The sequence below is a fragment of the Zonotrichia leucophrys genome, chromosome 3 (assembly GCF_028769735.1).
Source record: "Zonotrichia leucophrys gambelii isolate GWCS_2022_RI chromosome 3, RI_Zleu_2.0, whole genome shotgun sequence".
NCBI classification, from domain to species: Eukaryota; Metazoa; Chordata; class Aves; order Passeriformes; family Passerellidae; genus Zonotrichia; species Zonotrichia leucophrys.
The window spans coordinates 103,651,658-103,669,047 of record NC_088172.1 but is presented as its reverse complement, the minus strand read 5'-3'; the positions used below and the strand labels follow the sequence as shown (position 1 = coordinate 103,669,047).

The following is a 17,390-nucleotide window of genomic DNA, read 5'->3' as shown; positions in this document are numbered from 1 at the left end:
GGGCTGGTGTCCCAGCAAAGTGGCTGAAGGCAGGAGATCCTTGGATCCATTGTCACCCCGTGCAGTTGTGCAAGCAGAGTGTTGTGTTACCGATGGAAAAGGAGAGTGGGCCCTGCCTGGGACTGTGGCTGGGGGCATCCTGAGCAGCACTGCAGGAGGGTGTGCAGGATGTCTGTGCCTTTTCTGCCGGCTGTGGGGCTGTCCCTGGGGAGGTGACACAGGAGTGACCGCCACCCTGTCACCAGGGGAGCTCCTGCATCCTGGGGGAGGTGACACAGGAGTGACCACCACCCCTGTCACCAGGGGAGCTCCTGCATCCTGGGCAGTTCTGGGGAGGCTTGAGCAGCCAGCTGAGCAGCTGGGGATGCAACTGCAGCACCACCACCCCTTCGTGGGCAGTCTGCAGGGATCTGAGCTCGACATCCAGCAGGAAGGGATGAAAATCCCAAAGGCCAGAGCATAACAGAGATTTCCTGGAGGTAAGGGTGTTTCAGAGCTGGGAAATTCGTTAGGGCTGTTCCTACCTCGGGGGATGTGGGGACCTCATGTCAGATCCAGTCCCTGACTCACCTGGGTTATTTCGGTTCCGGTCCTGACTCACCTGGGTTGTTTCACCTCCCAAAGAAAACAGCCCATGCTGCTCCAGCCCATTTCCAGCCTGCGGAGCTGTAATGAATCTGCAAGTTGCTGATTGCCTTTACGAGGTGCTAAGCACCGATGGCTGCCTGGTGCCAGGCAGGGAAGTGTCAGCTCTTGCCCGGATCAGGTCTACTGTGAGTTGTTCTATAGAAAAAAATGACTTTCCTCTATGAAGGCATCACTTATATACCGAATACATATAACAAAACCTGGAAAGCCTCTAGTCACTCATTTTAGCTGCTAAAATGCCTTTAGGCCAACATTCCTGCTGTGAAAGGGGTTATGGACGTGTCATATGGGGGTCATCAGTGAAAAATATACCCAACTTTTGTTATTCTTAAGTCTAAATCAAAAACCTCTTTTCACAATCCACTAAGGGACGATTTACTAGAGAGTAGAATGTGGTATCAATTATTTCTGTGGGCATCCTTTTTGTTATAAGAAGCAAAGAGGATTGCTTGAGAGTCAATAGCATGACTCCATCTCAGATTACTAAATAATGAAATGCTAAACTTGGCCTAGAGTAAGGACTATTGCTGTCTCAAAGGGACCAGGGGCTTCAATTAAATCAGAGGACGGTGTTCAATGAATGAGAAAAGGATGCTTAAGGTACGATGACATATTACCGGATTTTACATTTAATTGCAGTGCTTTGTTCTTTTAATAAAAGCACAAGAGCAGTGGATCTCCATTATGGTCATCTGGTAGCATTGTTCACTGTGGACAGTTTATTGTAATTTATTTGCTATGTTTAATCCCTCTATTTTTCATATAAATGAATTCTGTCTGCTTTATTTTATGAATTTTCTTTGCTTATAAAAAAATAGCACCTAATAGTTATTTACACACAAAAGAGCTTTTCCACTGAAACGCTCAATGGTGCAAGGGAGGAACAACCCAGATTCTATGAGACTGCAATGGAAGCAAGTCCTTCTGCCCAGAGAGGTGCATTTCTGCACCACCCAAACAGGAATTGGCATTTAGTGAGCAGCCTCAGGGGTGACCAAAATGTCCTCGTTGGTTTTTTGGGGCTCTGTGCTGCTGAACTTGGGCTGTGGGCAGCAGGGCGTGTGCACAGACTGACTTTGTGGATTTCTGGTCTGGGAGAAATTGGCTTCAAAATCCCCTGCCCCAGAGGTAGGTTTCAGCCTTTCTGCTCGGTGCCCTGGGATAATGTACAACACATGGCAGCAGTTTAGCTGGAAAACCACTGGAGCATATGTATGTCATTATACATATGTGTGTGCACACGTGCATGCATGTATAGATGTATTTATAGTTCTGTGTTTGCATATACAGCGATATGAATTTATTTTAAAATCTAAACCTACAAGTGTTTTTAAAATGGTTGTCAGGCAAATCCCCCCTTTTAGACATTTTTGCTGTGACTTGTCTCATCTGAGCACGCCAGTCGTGTCCCATTTCATAAATGATGGGATGGTCAGTGATTTAACTAATGTAACCTAATGCATCAAGGCAACACCGAGGTTACTGTCGGCTTAGAAAGGCAGAAATTGAGACCTCAGATCCTCCTCTATATTTTAAAAGTCTTGTTTGATTGGTTTTTCTTCTTATTTTTTTCTTTTCATTGAAAAGTCCTTGTGCAGGAGAGGGGTTCTTAAATTCAGCTGAAATACCGTGTGCACTGAGCACAGGCAGGGGAGACAGCCTCTCTTCAGGCCTGGACAGTGCATGTCTGGTGTTTGGGGCAAATCCTCACAGTGAGTGGTTCATTCCCTGTAAACAGGCTGGGTGCCTTTTGTTTCTGCCTTGTTTGAGCTCGTGTCAGAGCCTGTCTCTGAAACGTGGCAGCTCAGTGAGGAGGGTGGGATGAGCTGACTCTCAGAAGTAATGGCACAAGGCGAGTGGCAGCCAGCCCTGCTCAGACTGCCACCAGAGGCCTCTGGGCCCAGGGGAGGGCTCTGAGCTGCGTTGCCTACCAGGAGAAATCCCTCCGTGGTTTTATCTGAGAGGTTTTCCGAGTAGGTTCCTTTCCAAGGAGGGTGCACTGCTTTTCAAAACCTGGAGTATCTAATTTTTACAACATCATTCAGCCTTGTGGCAGCGTCAGAGTAATGAATTCAGGAAGTGTGTGGCGAGGATTGTCTGTGCAAGAGGGTGCAGGCAGTACTTAACTCCCCATCGATTGCCAGTGACTGATAAACAAGTGAGTGCCTCCTGATCAACCCCAAAGGGTGCTGCAGCCCCAGGCTCTTCAGGGGTGGCACTGGGACTATCATCTGCAGCAGCAGCATTTCAGCGCCTTTCCCTTTGGAATAATCAACTAAACAGGATTTGCTTTTGCTCTCACTGGGATATTCCTATTCAAGGGTAGTGAGTGTCGGAGAACTCCTCCGAGGTGGGTGCACATGCAGGGCTGGGCTGTGTCCAGCTGCAGGACCCAGCACTGTGCCCAGGTGCCACTGCTGTCACACACTCTGTGCTGGCCCCCTGGGCATGCAGCCCTGTGCTGTGTGGAGGAGGACTGTGGCTGTGAACGGGGCAGTCGGGTGACCAAATGCACTCCGTTTGTCACAGCTGCTCCTTCCAGGGCCTGATGCAACGTGGCTCTGCTGTATGCACATTTGTAAATTACCAAATGATGAATATGGGGCCATACCACAGCAGAGTCTTCCTCTTGACAAAGTGCTGTGCCTATTCCCAGCTCTCCCTGGCCTCTGTTTTTGTTAATTTTACACTGAAGGATCAACATGCCCAGGATGCACGCGTGCATCCATCTCTCTCCCTCTCAAAGGAAATTAGTGCTTTCCTGTCACTGCAGGTGATATGAGAAGGGGAGGAAGTACACAAACTGATTTATCTGGAGCTGTCAGCTGTTTTGAGGATGTTGACTACTAAGGGTGTCAGCTCCTCCTCAGTAGTTGGCTGACTCTGAAGAAGACCCCATTCCTCATTAAAAGAGCACTGAGCTGCACTTGAAAGTGACTTTCCCACTTGTTCTCCTCTCACAAACATCACAATAACAGATTCGCTGTTTAAAGTGGCATGATCTTCATGCCAGGCCCAGGCAGCTTTGTAAAATACACCTCTGCAGCACTCGGTAGCATCGGTACCATCCATGCAAAATTCATTTGAGGTATAAACTAGAGACTATCATCACAGATGACAGTTATAGCAAATCAGCACGCTGTGTACAGTTTCATCCTTTATTCACATTATGTATCATAATAAACGTCGTCCTAGCAACACAGTTTGTTGAGAGTCAAACACAATACCCCACAATGCCTTGCCACAGATGGATGTGAGGAATTGTGGCTCTAAGAGCCTGAAAAGGAATCAACAATTCCTACTGTCATTTTAGGGGGCTCTTTCCTCCTCCCAGCAGAGCCTTGGGAGTGAGGTGAGCAGGGAGCCTGTGTGAGCTGGGAGTCTCTGCTGCACGCTGGTCCATGTGGGAGCAAAGTGGAGTGTCAGAAACACTGGGAACTCGGTCAAAATGTGTCAAGGCTCAAACCTGGAAGGCTTGAGGAGGAAGAGGAGGGATTGTCATCTGGTTAAGTTGAGAAAGATTGGGGAAGAAATATTACTCAGGTACAAGACTACATCTTCTTTCTTTTTAATAACTGCTTAGTGTGAAAAAGCACTTCCAAGATATTGAAAGTGAAAGAAAAAGAGATCCTAATGCAAAAATATATGCCTTTGGTGTAGAATTCCACTCAGACCTAAGAGAGATGTTTCTGAGTGGAGTCGGGTGTGATTCACATAACATTTTGCCATCCCCTGGGGAATGTCATCTCCTTCTGATGTCTCCATTTGCAGGAAAGGCTTCATTGCAGGTGCAGCACGAGGCTCCCACACCAAAGGGCTGCGCTCGCTTTCAGACCCTGACGCGCTCTCGCTCTGTGAGATACAGCAGCACATTTTCTCTAATCCTTGCCCTGGCACCTGCTCCAGCATGTGTTTTTCCTTATCCCTGCTCATGATAGCCCCTGCTCACATGCTCTGTATTACAGAGGAGCTGCTGCCTCCCTGGGGTGCTGCTCAGCCCACAGTGGGGATGCTGCTTCCTCAACACTGAAGCCCTGGCTGAGGCCACAGGATGCTGTCCCCTGTCCCTAATGCAAATCATGTGTTCCCACTGTTGGGAAAACTATGGGAAGAGAGGCTCCAGCTCCTGTCTGAGGTGTGTCCTCAGAGAGCCTAATGAAGGATTCTGTTACGTTGAAAAAAAGCCTTTCCAGGATGAAACATTATTTTCAGATGACCCTGATTAATTTTTTTCCCTCCTCCTACTATTTTGCACAAAATTGTCACAATCTCTCTCTGAAATGGAAATACATTAATCAATATGCTGTTAGAAAAAAGGAAACATATTGGAAAATCACCTTAAGTGTTGCTAAGATGCACCTAATTTCTGAATGAGCATGGAGCCACTCTCACAGCAATCCTTGTCCAGTGTGTAGTTCAGCAGTTCAAAAGCAACAGAGCCAGTGAGACACAAATGCCAGAGGAGATAAAGACAACCTTTCCTTGCACAAATCCCTTGGGAGAGGAGGTAACACAGATACCACAGGAGTTCAGCCTTTACACAAAGCAAAGTGTAGTACCAAGCAGAGGCCTGAAACTTTGAAGCCTGGACATCAGTCCACAACAGAGCCCTTCCAGCCTGGGGAGAGGTTTATGTCTTTCTCAGGGGTGCCATAAAACAGGATCATCCATCATCCCTCAAAGTCTCTATCTGGATCCAGAAATAGGTTTTGGGCTCAACTCTGCATAATTCGTTGTTATTGTGGAGTAGTCCTGTAAACCAAAATATGTTCTCTTGGGTATTTTTAAAATTTGTGCAGGTTCTGGTGTTGAGGAAGAACATTTGGGTTCCTGTGGGAGGGAACCCAGAGCACCACCAAACAAACAAAAAAAAACCAACAAAAAAAGAGAAAAGCCCTTATGGTTATGAATCAGAATTTTATATACTTTTCAGTTCTCCTCTCCAGGGCCAATTCCAGTGCACAATAACTGAGCAGGAGCCCGTGCCGAGCTCGGTGCGCCCCCGCCCGCGGAGCGGTGCCTGGCTGATCCCATTGTCTGCGCCCTGAATGCCGGGCCCGCAGTTAATAATTAGTGAGCAGCGCTTAAATGGAACGGCACAGCCGAGCCCCTGGCAGGCTGGCAGAGGCGGCGGCTGAGCCAGCCAGGACTTTGTCATCTTGGCAGGGAGCAGGGGAGCTCGCTGCCATCGCGCAGCCACCGCGCCGGGCAGGGACCTGGCGCTGGCACCGCACTCTGCCCGCCAAAGGGGTGCGGGCAGCAGGGAAAGGGAAAGGGGATGTGCCATCTTCTCTAGGGGGAGAAATGGGACTGACTCTTTTTTGGTGTATGGAGGTTTCCCGGAGATGTCTCTCAGGTTCATATTTATTGTTTATTGCCCGTAAAACTGTGTTTCTATGCTTCACAAAGCCATCATTTCGATGTAGTCTGCCTAGCCTGAAATGATAAATGAAAGCAATGAAGGGAGAGGAAGGGTGTTCTGGTGATTAAAACTCTGGATTTGACTTGAGAAAGTAGGTTTCAGCTCCATCTCTGCCACAAACTTTGGGGTGGCTTTTGACCAGTCGTCTAATCTCCTTGGGCTTATGAGGCCTGTGGAGAACAGGGATTTCTCCCTTTTAAATTTTTTTTTGTGGGTGCTTTTATTTTCCTTGTCTGGCTAGGCTGTCCAAGTCTTTCCATTGGGAATCCTTTTTACTATGTAAAATGTGGCCAGAATGGGGTGCCATTGTAATTTAAGCTCCTGTTCTCGGTATTTTAACAATGCATTCATGGATATACAGAGGGAAAATAGTACAGTAATTAGAAAGGATGTGAATGGTGAGAGTGTGAACAGTGGTGAACCTCAGAGAGATCCTTTCCTGACTGGAGCAGGTTTATTTCCCTCAGTGGTGATTGAAATTAATATGGGCTCTTATTTTATGGAGGTACTCGTAAACTGGAGGAAGTGTGATGGCCTGTAGATGTAAAAGGTCAGAATAAATGATCTAATAGTCCTTTTTAGCCTTAAAACTATGAAGGAAAATGAAGACTTTTAAGAATTATTCTTTTTCCACAGTTAGACAGGAAATGGAGATGGGATGGCAAATCTAACCCCCAAGGTTGGACACTGCCTATCCCTGCCCCTTTGCTCATTCCTATGCCAGTAGGTTTCCAGTGGGGCTGCACGTCCCAGAGGGTCTCTGAGCCACCTCCCTAAAGGGTGCCTGAAAGGCAGCAGAAAAAAACCCTATTGTCAGGAGGCTTTAATTCACTGTTACAGGTGATCACCTCTCCGTTGGAAGTGTAAGGGTCCATAAATCAAGAAATGGTTGAAAACTTCTGCTCTGGTCTTTGCCAGCGGTTAAAGACAGCTCACGTCAGCCACATTTATGTGCCCATCTTGATTCCCTGTGCCTGCTCCTATTGCTGAAGAGGGCACTTCTTGCCACCACTGTCAAACCAGCCTGTGGCCCTCTTTTAATTCTGCCTTTTTCTACTTACCCTGCAATTAAATGCCCCCAAAGTGACAAACACACAAAGAGCTTAATCCACAGCCCTGTTGCACACCAGACAGGCGAGTGCACCTTGGTGGGAGGCTTTCCAGACAAAGGCACATAATCGCTCATCAGGGCCATTGTTTTTGCTGCACGTGTGGTCTGGATCAAGGGCTCGGCATGCACTTGGCAGTGCAGTGATTCCCTTGGGGTTTGGAGGTTCCAAACTCGGACCAGCAGCCTTCTTTTGGCCTTTTCCTTTACCATCTCCAGGCAGGGAAGGACATGCCATGAGCAATTCACACTGTGAGGGTGATGTTACAGCTCCCAGTGTCACCATCTTGTCAGGATGGAGGTACCTGGACAGGGACCTCTCCCTTCCCAAGCTCTGTCCAGGCAGGGTCCCAATCCACGGGCCATGCAGGATCATTGTGCTCCCTGGAACTCTCCCATAAATTTGTCTAATGGTGTTTACAATCCATTTGTATTCCTGGTCTCTTCTACCTGCTGTGCGCTCAGTTGCATAATTTAGTTATTCTTTGCAAAATGTTTCTTATGGGCTGTTTTAACCCTGTGCCTCATAATTGGGTGTGCCCTGGTTCTTATGCTGTGAGAAATAATGACTGCTTCTTTTCTGTTTGCTTTCCCTATACTGTTCGTGATTTTATAGACTTTATTGTGTGTTGTCTGATTTTCCTCTATCATTTTGTAGCTTGAAGGGCCACATTTTTTACAGAAGTCAGCACAATGGGAGATAAGTAGAGGATTTGGTGGGTTATTGCAGACCTTGAAATGTAGAAGAAAAATTGATCATCAGCTGAACAAAGCATTAAATTTTAGACTTTTTATTAGAAAAAAAGAATTAAAAATCCCCAAACCTTTAAAAGACCAGTTTGACGTTCGACATTAGTTCCACTTCAATACTGAATCCTTTTGTTTTTATGCAAGCTAATAACTAAATGTCAGAGTCCAACAGATTTTATATAAAAGGCTTGAGACATTTTTGGTTTGAGAGTTACAAAATGTTTGCATAGTCCTCTGCAATTTTCCTCCTGAAGCTGCCCATCCATTCAGATAAAAATCTCAGCAAATCTGCAGCTTCCCCACCCAAAAGGCCTGGTTTTACCCAGGTAGGCAGAGAAGCTGGCTTTAAAAATGTAGCCTAAACCACACATACTAGACTGAATATAAAAACTCTCACAACACAAATCCATCAAAGGTCTCGTGCCAGGCAGATTTCCCATGGATTTTACTTGATGTGCACTAAACACTCCACCAAACAAAGCCCATCCACCAACGTGAACTCAAGAGCTGTTTAACACCGTAGATTTTCCCCTTGTATAACAATTATGGAAACAGGCTCGCTAATTGACATCGGATGCGACACTGTGAATATGTGAATGGTGTTCAATAGCCATCATAATTCCTCATTTTACTGCTTTTGGTGGCATAGCCAGTAGTTGTGTGTAGCAGGAGAGAATACAAAACGCGCCGTCCTAGCGCCAAACTACCTGAAGATTATTGCTGTTCCCTGCTGGCCAAGTGCGCCTGGATTTTCTCACCTCTTCAAGCTCAGGTCTTTGTTCCTTTATTTATGTTTTATAAGAGGAAGAAACTAATTAATCTCTTTCCCCAAGAAATGCAGGCGTGTGCTTGTTCCCACCTGAATTTTGCTGAGGGTGAATTCCTCACTGCCACGGTTTTGAGTCCTTGGAAATGAATGGAAATGGATTTGCTTGCTCCTGATGTCTGGGCTGGCCTGAGGTCCTTCTAGAGACCCAAGAGGGTAAAACTTATTGGTGAGAGGTTTGTCCCTTGTGTGCCTGCCAGACCCATGGGTGCTGGGAAGATTCCTTGTCCACAGAACAAATATTGTCCAGGATAGTTTGATGGTTGCCTGTGATGGCACTTGAGAGTTCCAGCTAATCTAAGCAAGCTTTTGTTTCCTTCCCATCCTGCTAGTGTGGGATTCAGTCTTAGTCTCTCTATTCCGAGTCTGCCTAAAAACTGATTTTTAGTCATAAAAGGAGGAATTCATTTAAAAATTGATTCAACCCAAATATATAGACTTTGCTTGAAATATTCAATATCCAGTAGGAAATCCCTTGTATTGTATGCAGGGTTTATTTAGAGTAAATCTAGGAAGATCAAGACACATTTTAATATACAAATTACATTTGTTTTTAAGCTACAGTGTTCTATCTGGACTCAGCCTGCTTCCATTTTTTTAAACATTAATCTTGCTTTTTGCCCCTAATCCTTTCTTTGCTACAATGAGCTTTCACTATGTGTGTGTGTGGGGAGGGAAAGCCCTATTAGATTATAACATTTTATGAGTTGTCAACGATATAATGACATTAGCCACCTGACTGAGAAAGTAAAAACCTTTGTGGTGTCACATAACAGGTTAGAATGGGCTGGTAAGCCCTTGTGAAATAAACAGGGTGAAAAAAAAAAATCCTCCAAAATGTGTATTTAAATGGGTGGCTCTAACCCCTCCCTGCTTATTAGACCACCAAGAGCACATTAAATATTTTATATGTATATATCTTTCTGCTGCTCCAGAATAGATAGAGATAGGCACACGCACATCAGTACATGCACACAGGCATAGACACACAAGTCTTTCAAAATCAGAAAGGTCTCAAATTTAATTGGAATGGAAAATGCTAACTAATTGGCATCCAAATTTGATTTACTGTAGAAACCTCATATTTGTTTGAAACACAACACTGTGTCTTGGAACACAAGCCCAGTCCTTCAAAAATCATACATGAGAACTGTGGAAGAATCAATTAAAGTTGATTTGGCAGATCTGCTTTTGACAAATATAAAGAAATCTCTGATTAGGCTGAGAAGAAAAGAATCCCTCTTTCGTGCTCTCTCTATTCTCTCCCTCTTTAAAGGCAGTAGATGTCAGAAGGGGGTGGGTAGTGATATGCAAAACATGGCCTCCATAACCAAAGTAGCCTGCAAAATTAGGTGTCAGCATGCAAAGCTTATTGATGTATGAATGCGGAAAATGAAAGCCGGCAGTAGACAGACGGGGCTAAAGGTGAGACAGCCACAGTGAAAGCAGCTGTACATCTACGTCAAGGTGTTGCTATATGAGCCTGCTTTTTTCTGGAGGGCCACAGCCTAACAAGCTGTGCCTGGCCATAAAATGATGAAACAATACAATGTAGGCACACACTGTGTGAATACCAAATAAATTGACTCGGGCCCCCCCCACACCCCTTCAAAGTAGGCCTGTGTGTTCATTAATAAATTCATATTCTGAGTTTTCAATAAAAGAAGAAAATGCAGTGTAAACTGGAGTTACTTAGTGACACCCAGCTCATTGCTTTTTATTGTTGCTTGCAGCTACGAAGCCTTCGCTGTGCACTAGTAGAATTTATTACTGTCTGTCTTTGTGGCAAGTTGGCGAAGTGAGCCTTTTGAAGAAAATTGACCCACACTTCATGAATATGATGAAAAATGCCAATAACACTACAAAGACAAAGCTCTTGACATTAGTGTGCAAAGAACTAAGAGACGGTAATGAAAATATTGCAATTACAAATCATGTCCCTCCTCCCCGGCCGAGGGGCGCGGGCATCCGGGGGCTGCTGGGGAGCCCCAGGACCCCGCTGGACGTGGGCTGGGCTGGAGAATGAGGGGGGGCAGGCACCTTTTCAGGGCCTGGCCCCCTCCCCATCCTCCATGCTCTGGAGGAGGGAAGGGGTGAGAAGAGGAAAGCAAGCAAAGTGCTTAATCCAGCAAGGAGTTCCCTCCTGGAAGGTTGGCCCTCTTCCCTCCGAGCCTGCGCGCAGAGGGAGAGTGGTTTTGTTGCTAAGGCACAAGATTAGCAGCCGTGGGGTCCAGCTTGTGCCTGCCCTTTGTCCATGCTCCTCCTGGAAGCTCCTGGACACAAACCACTACAAGATGGTGCCTTGATTTCCCCCCTCTCTAAAATATTTTTTCCTTCTTTGCTTTATGAATGGGGCTTCTCTAACTGGTATCTCCTCTGAGCTGCCTCATTCTGCTTGTGTGCCTGCACCCCTCCACCCTTTTGGTATTGCAGTAACAAGGATAAGTTAAAAATTAGCATTTTACAGGCAGAAAGGTCTGTCCCACAGTCTCTGTCCTGGAAAGAGACAAGAAGAAGGAATGTGACAGGCAAAAGTTCTCCATTTAATTCTTAACCTGGTGATACGCAACTTGGTCAGTGAAAATCCATAAGGAACAAATAGGGTGGGCTTATTTTTCCCCACCCAGAAGCTGATGGAGCACTGGAACAAGACAGCTAAGAGGAAATGAGCTAAAAAAAATTAAATAATTAAAATCAGCAATGAAAGGTTGTTTAGCCCTATGTTGAAAATTTGCCACTTTCTGAACTTATCATCAATCAAATTTTCCGTCACCAAGATAAACTGTAAGTGCCAGGCACTTTGTTTATGCATTCTGCTCTTATATTTATTGTGGAGAGACCTGCTAAAAATCAAATAAAAAGCAAGCATGCTATCTACTAAATTTGGATGTGACAGTCATAGGTAAAATATCTTGCCACGCTGGAATACTGGTGCCTGAACAAATCAATTGAGCTTTGCCGTTCTCTTGCTCCTCATCCTGTTTGTAGAGGGTGACATTTGTAAGTGACAGCAAACCACAACTTTTCCTTTGTGATACGTGGCCACTTATGAGGTAGATAATTGTGAAGTCAACCAGAGCAATTCTGCAGGTCTGTATGAACTGATGGACTTCAAATATGAGCTAGAACTCTCAGTACCTGGGAATTGCTCTTCCATCAGGCCTGTGCCACTTGTGGATCCTTTGTGTGATTCCTGATGTAGTTTTGAGGTTCAGCCCCAAAGTGCTCAGACCTCTGAATGCACATCAGGGTTATCTCAGCACCCTGAGCATCTCTCTTCTCATGGTGTGGTGTCATTTTTCTGTCCTGGTCATGGAAGACCTGCCACATCTGAGGAGTGATCAGTACCTGTGCCCCTGGATGGCTGAATCCTTCCATGGAACATCCTCATTAGAGGCACCAGAGGGAGGAAATTAATCTGCTTTGAGGAGAACTAAACTGGATGTGATACACTTTTCCATGTTTTATAAATCACTTAGAGTTTTACAGTAAATTATGAGGACAAAAGAGATTGAAAAGCAAAGTGAGTAAAGAAGCATCCAAACAGCAGGAGCAGCTACTGTATAACAGGTGAAAAAATAGCAAAATGGACTGATTATGTCTGAACATCCATCCTTCTAAAGCAACTGCAGGTTGGAAATCATTGCTTGTGTTATATGGCTTTGAAAACAAGGCCGGTGCAGAAAGCTCTGGAGGAAAATATGAGACCACCACATAGATCAGAATGATGCAAGTGCAAAGAACAAAAAAAAAAGACAGAGGCAGAGTGAGCCAGCAGATTGTCCAGCTGTAAAGAGCAGCATTGAAATCCAGAGGAAACTTTCATCAAAGGCTGACTTTTGTGCAAGGGTTCAGACCCGGCTAAGGAGCAGCTCATTTTTTGTTGCTCCAGAGCAGGACCTGTCCCCCCGATCAGAGTGAGCGAGCGAATGTTCTCTTGCTCCGCGGAACGAGGCAGTGGCACAGTCTGGCCACAGATGGGGAATCTCACAAGTAACGATGGAGCCATTAGATAACATATTGGAGTGACTCTGCTGAGCAGGCTGAGTGCCTGCTCAGTGAAAAAAAAAAGAGAGGAAGAGAAAACACTGTGTAATCGTACAGCCACCCCGTTCTACCTTCTCCTTCTTTCTTCCTTTCTTTCTGTCTCCATCAAAATTAGGGTTCTGCAGCACTTTCCTTTCCAGAGTACTTTGTCTCTGGCTTGTCTCTCTGGCAGGTGATGTCCCATTTACAGTGAATAACCTTCCACAGGAAGCTACAGGTTTCATGATGGGACATTCCTTCTTGCTGCCGGGAACACAGACCAGCCTTGTAGTGAGCTGATCCCCTGATCAAAATGTTTGTTCACCTTCTTCCTTGTATTTCACAAAAAGTGCAACCACGGGGCAGTTTAGTTGGCATAATTGATTATGGGTAATGATGACTAGAAATCCAGCTGTGACACTGCTGGACTTGCCAGCAAGTCAGATACAAGGAGATATGTTTTTCAGGTCTTGGCATGTTTAGCATTTTGGGATGAACAATTTATCTAGCTGGGTTCATTCTGCTGCTCCCAGAACTGATTGTATATTAGCATGTCTCATGAAAATCATGCGTGACATTACTCTTGCATCTATATATTGAAAATAAATGAAACTGGGGCTGGATAAAAGCCCTTTGAAGTCGGTGGAAATGTCTCCCATCAACTTCAATATGAACAGACGAACACGGAAATGCAGGATTGGAAAGGACCTCCTGGGTCACTGAGTCAGTCCTCTGCTGTCCCCTGCACATCCCTTCTCCATTGGTTGTTTCTCTTCAGCCTGTCTAAGGCTGAGGATGTGCTCAGCATACTGCTGGATGGTTATCCAGATGGGGATTTGTGCATTCCAGGTAACCAGCAGCTCCTGAGCTGTGTTTGATTTGTCAGCTTCTGCAGGCGGGAGCGATTCCCAGCACGTCACCTTAAAATCGCAGTCAGGGGGATGAGCGCAGGTGTTGGCAGGACTGGAGGGGGTACAGGGCTATCTGCATTCCCTCTGTGCTTGTCACAACTCTGAACACCCACATCACAGTTCCCAGTAAGTGGTGGATGGGATTGTTCATCCTTGCAGCAGAGTGGAGACTGATGGCAACAAAATGAAAGGGCCCCAGTTTTGTGGCAACCTTAAAAGTTGCAGGTAAAGGAAGCCCATGTTGTTTGGGTTCTTTCTTTATTTTTGCACAGTGTTCCAAATGCTGAAAGTGAAAAGAAATTATTGAAAGGCAGGACAAGGAAGATTTTATGCCATTTTATTCAATGACAATTATTTATAAAGAGAAAACAGAAGAAAGGGCTGGAAAGGGTTAAAATTAAAAGCTGTTTCTAAAGCCTGCAATAATAATACAATAGACTGGTGGTAGCCACAGGCAGAATTTACTGTCCTTGGTCTAGTGAACCAGTATTAACCCTTCAAGTGTCCATGATGGCTCCGTGCACAGTGTCACTTTCTGCTCCAGTGTATGGATGTATGCTTTCTGTCAGATTGCTCAATTAATTATAATTGTCCTACCTTTAAAGGGATGGCCCTGGGCATACTAGGGGGTGTGGCCCTCATGGGGTTTTATTTCAAGCCATATCCTACTGTCTCCCACTCAGTCAATGAATCTTACTCATCAATATTTAATGACCCAAGTGTACCTTCCTTTTTTTTTTCCCTTTAAATTATTCTTCTACACAGCTAGACAGGTGCATTGTCTTCCTGTTACGTTCTGGCAGCAGAGAAGATGCTGCCTCGCTCTGTGTTAGCATCTAAGGAAGAGGTGGGTTAGAGCCACCCAAAATTTTGAGCAATGGCCATTGCAGACCTCCTGTGCTGCCCCTGAGATGTGACAATAGGTGTCTCACTACAGACTCATTGCCCAACAGGTTTTCAGCAGCTTCAAAGCTGCTTTTACCAGCTCTAGCACACGGGAAGAAATCTGTTTTAAGGAGCAGGGCAGGAGAGACATCTCAAAGACTGTCCTTATTTTATTCTGTAGTGCCACCTCAGCTGCTCTGAAAGCTACCAGTGACACATATTGTGCTGTTCACACCTTGGTATACTCTTGGACAAGAACCACATCCTGTGTATTATTGATATTTTATGACAAAGTAAAGCAATTTTAAAACATCAGGCCGCCCATCTGCTCTGAACTACTTTTCACAATATTCAAAATAGATGTGTTTCCCTTTTCTGTTTTCATATGAGGGAAATGCAGACCACAGTTAGGTTATGAGACTAGGGGCCAGGAATTTTTCTACTTTTAATCCTGTCTCTGACATTGATTCCTTCATTAGCCTTGGGCAAGTCATTTCACTTGGATATATTCGAATCACCACATCTATAAAATGGAGATGCAGTGAGGTGTCATGGAGATTTATTAGGCTGTGTCTGCAGCATACTTTGAAGAAGTCAAACCTCATACACCTGTTAATGAATGGAATTTTAAAATATGAATGAAAACATTTTCTCGTTTCAGAAGCCCAAGTTCTGAAGGAGTGTCCCACAGACCCGTGACTCCTGCCGCAGCCAGCAGGTAGGATTTTACACTCACTGCATAAACTCAGCCAGGAAAAATTACCTGGAACTTAACATTGTGGCAGCACCATGGTCAGAAATGTGTCGTTATTGCTGGATATCTTATTGTTCCTGAGAAATAAAAAAAAGGGGTTTTTACAGTTAAAAAATCTCCAGGAGAAGTTTAGGGATTTGGTGCTCTGGGAGTGGAAGATATAGAGGGAAATTAGATTCCTGCATAATTACTCTAGGCTTGTGTGAGTGTTTTGCTAGCAGCCTGGATGAAGCCAAGATCTCATCCGAGTGACAGGTAAGCTTCAGTGGGAGAATCTGAGGATTCATGAGGACTTGGAGCCTTTCCTGGTAGCTTGCTCTGATGAAGGTCAGTAATTAGCAGAAGTGTCTTTAGCCTGAAGAGGAGCTTGTGAGATGAGTCGGTCCCATTCTGCAGTGCCTGCAGTGACTCAAAAGTTTTGGCGTGGGCAGAAAGGCATGAAAAAGGATGTGTGGCCCTGTCTGCCCCCCCAGCCTGAGCCACACACCTGGGGGTGAGACACAGCTCAGCTCTGGCACCAGCCAGACCCGAAACAAGCCTCTGCCACAGTTACACTGTCTTTACTCATGCCGGACTTTCTGCAGACAAGAATAAACCCCTCCATGAGTAACCTGTGCATGACTCACCAGCTGCACCACAGCCAGGCCTCAGGAGCTGTGGGAAGCCTCGGTGCACTGAGGCATGCTGGAGATGAGCTCTGACCCCTCTCAGCAGCCAGCAGGGCTCACACAGAAACTCGGGGCACAAGGTGGCCTCTGCAGAGCTGGGGCAGTGGGGCACAGCGTGGTCCCCAGCCCTGCTGCTGCCCTCCCCCTGCTCAGCCACTTCCCTGGGCCCTGCAGGCTGCCAGCTGCCAACCCACCACTGCTGCTGCCCTCCCAGCATCCCTGCACAAAGCAGTGCTGCAGGGATTTTGAGAAAACCTCACGGAGCAAAGTGATGGTGGTACAACAGGTGATAGGAGCTCAGTCTAGAGAGAGGAAGACACCTCTCTTAGGAAACTGGGGTGTGAATGTGTTACAAGGAGATTGAGCAGTAATAGGAAGGGTGAGTCTGCTGCAGAAGACAAAGTAAGCCCCAAAAGTCATGGTGCAATGATAAGATTGAGTTCATTTTAGTCACCCAAAGCAGTTTAAATTAAGCTCTTCCCTGTCCAGGCATATCTAACACAGAGGTCAGCTGTGTCTGTTTCCTATGAGGAAAGCTGACAACTTTCTTCTCCAGCCCCTGCTTAACTTCACAGTCATAACCAAACCCATTGTTTCTGCTAATATGTAATATTACAAAAAGGATGTTTAAAAAGTCAAGAATTTCCCTGCATGGTCTGGTTGCAACACAATTTTAAAGGCTGTGCTCAGGCCTTGCTGCTCTGTGAGCAGAAAGCAGCTGGGAGTGTTTCATTGGGAGCTTGCTTAGCCCTGGGGGAATGGGTGAAGAGGGTGTTTCTGTGACTTGTTTGCAAACCCCTGTGGCTGTTTTGAGGAGAGGCTCCTGGGATTTTACACAGTCATGTACATCCCTTCTGACTTGGAAAGATGGCTTCTGTCCAGGGCTTGGCAAAAAAAAAAAAAAAAGAAAAAAAAAAAGAAAGGAGGGGCCCCCTTCAAAGGCTGAGTTTTGCTGGTTTAGAAATAAAATGTGGTTAATGAAACCACCATTCACCACCCTCCCTGCAGCGCTCCTCGGCCCATTCCTACATTAAGTAAGGAAAATGAGGAATGAACGCAAATGTATCCAAGTTTGTTGTGGGCAGCTCCGTGGTAATTAGAGAGCCTTGGGCTCCAGAGGCACCTGGAAGTGCAGATAAGATCAGATCAGGTCAAGGAAGGAGGCTGGCAGCCTGGTCCTGCTGTGTGGAGCGTGGTGAGCCGCAGCCCAGCTTGCCAGCAGCAGGTGCCATTGGCCTCTCCTCAGCTCTGCGCCCTGCCAGTGAGGGGGTGGGCCCTTTCCCTGGGAGACCACGGGCTCTAGAGGAGGGAAATCAACCAAAAGTGAAGTGATTTCCACTTTCCTCAGCATCTCCAAGTTGCTGCGTGCTTGCTAAGCTTCAGTTTTCTCTT

The 17,390-nt window shown here is 45.8% G+C and overlaps 1 long non-coding RNA gene across 1 annotated transcript in view; it reads left to right on the top strand.

The window, feature by feature from the left end:
- LOC135445055 (uncharacterized) overlaps positions 1–15,297 on the top strand; it is a 198,079-nt gene extending 182,782 nt beyond the window's left edge. The window contains exon 4 of the long non-coding RNA XR_010439448.1: positions 15,238–15,297. This is a non-coding gene — a long non-coding RNA (uncharacterized LOC135445055). The remainder of the gene's footprint in view (positions 1–15,237) is intronic.
- Positions 15,298–17,390: the final 2,093 nt, after the last annotated feature.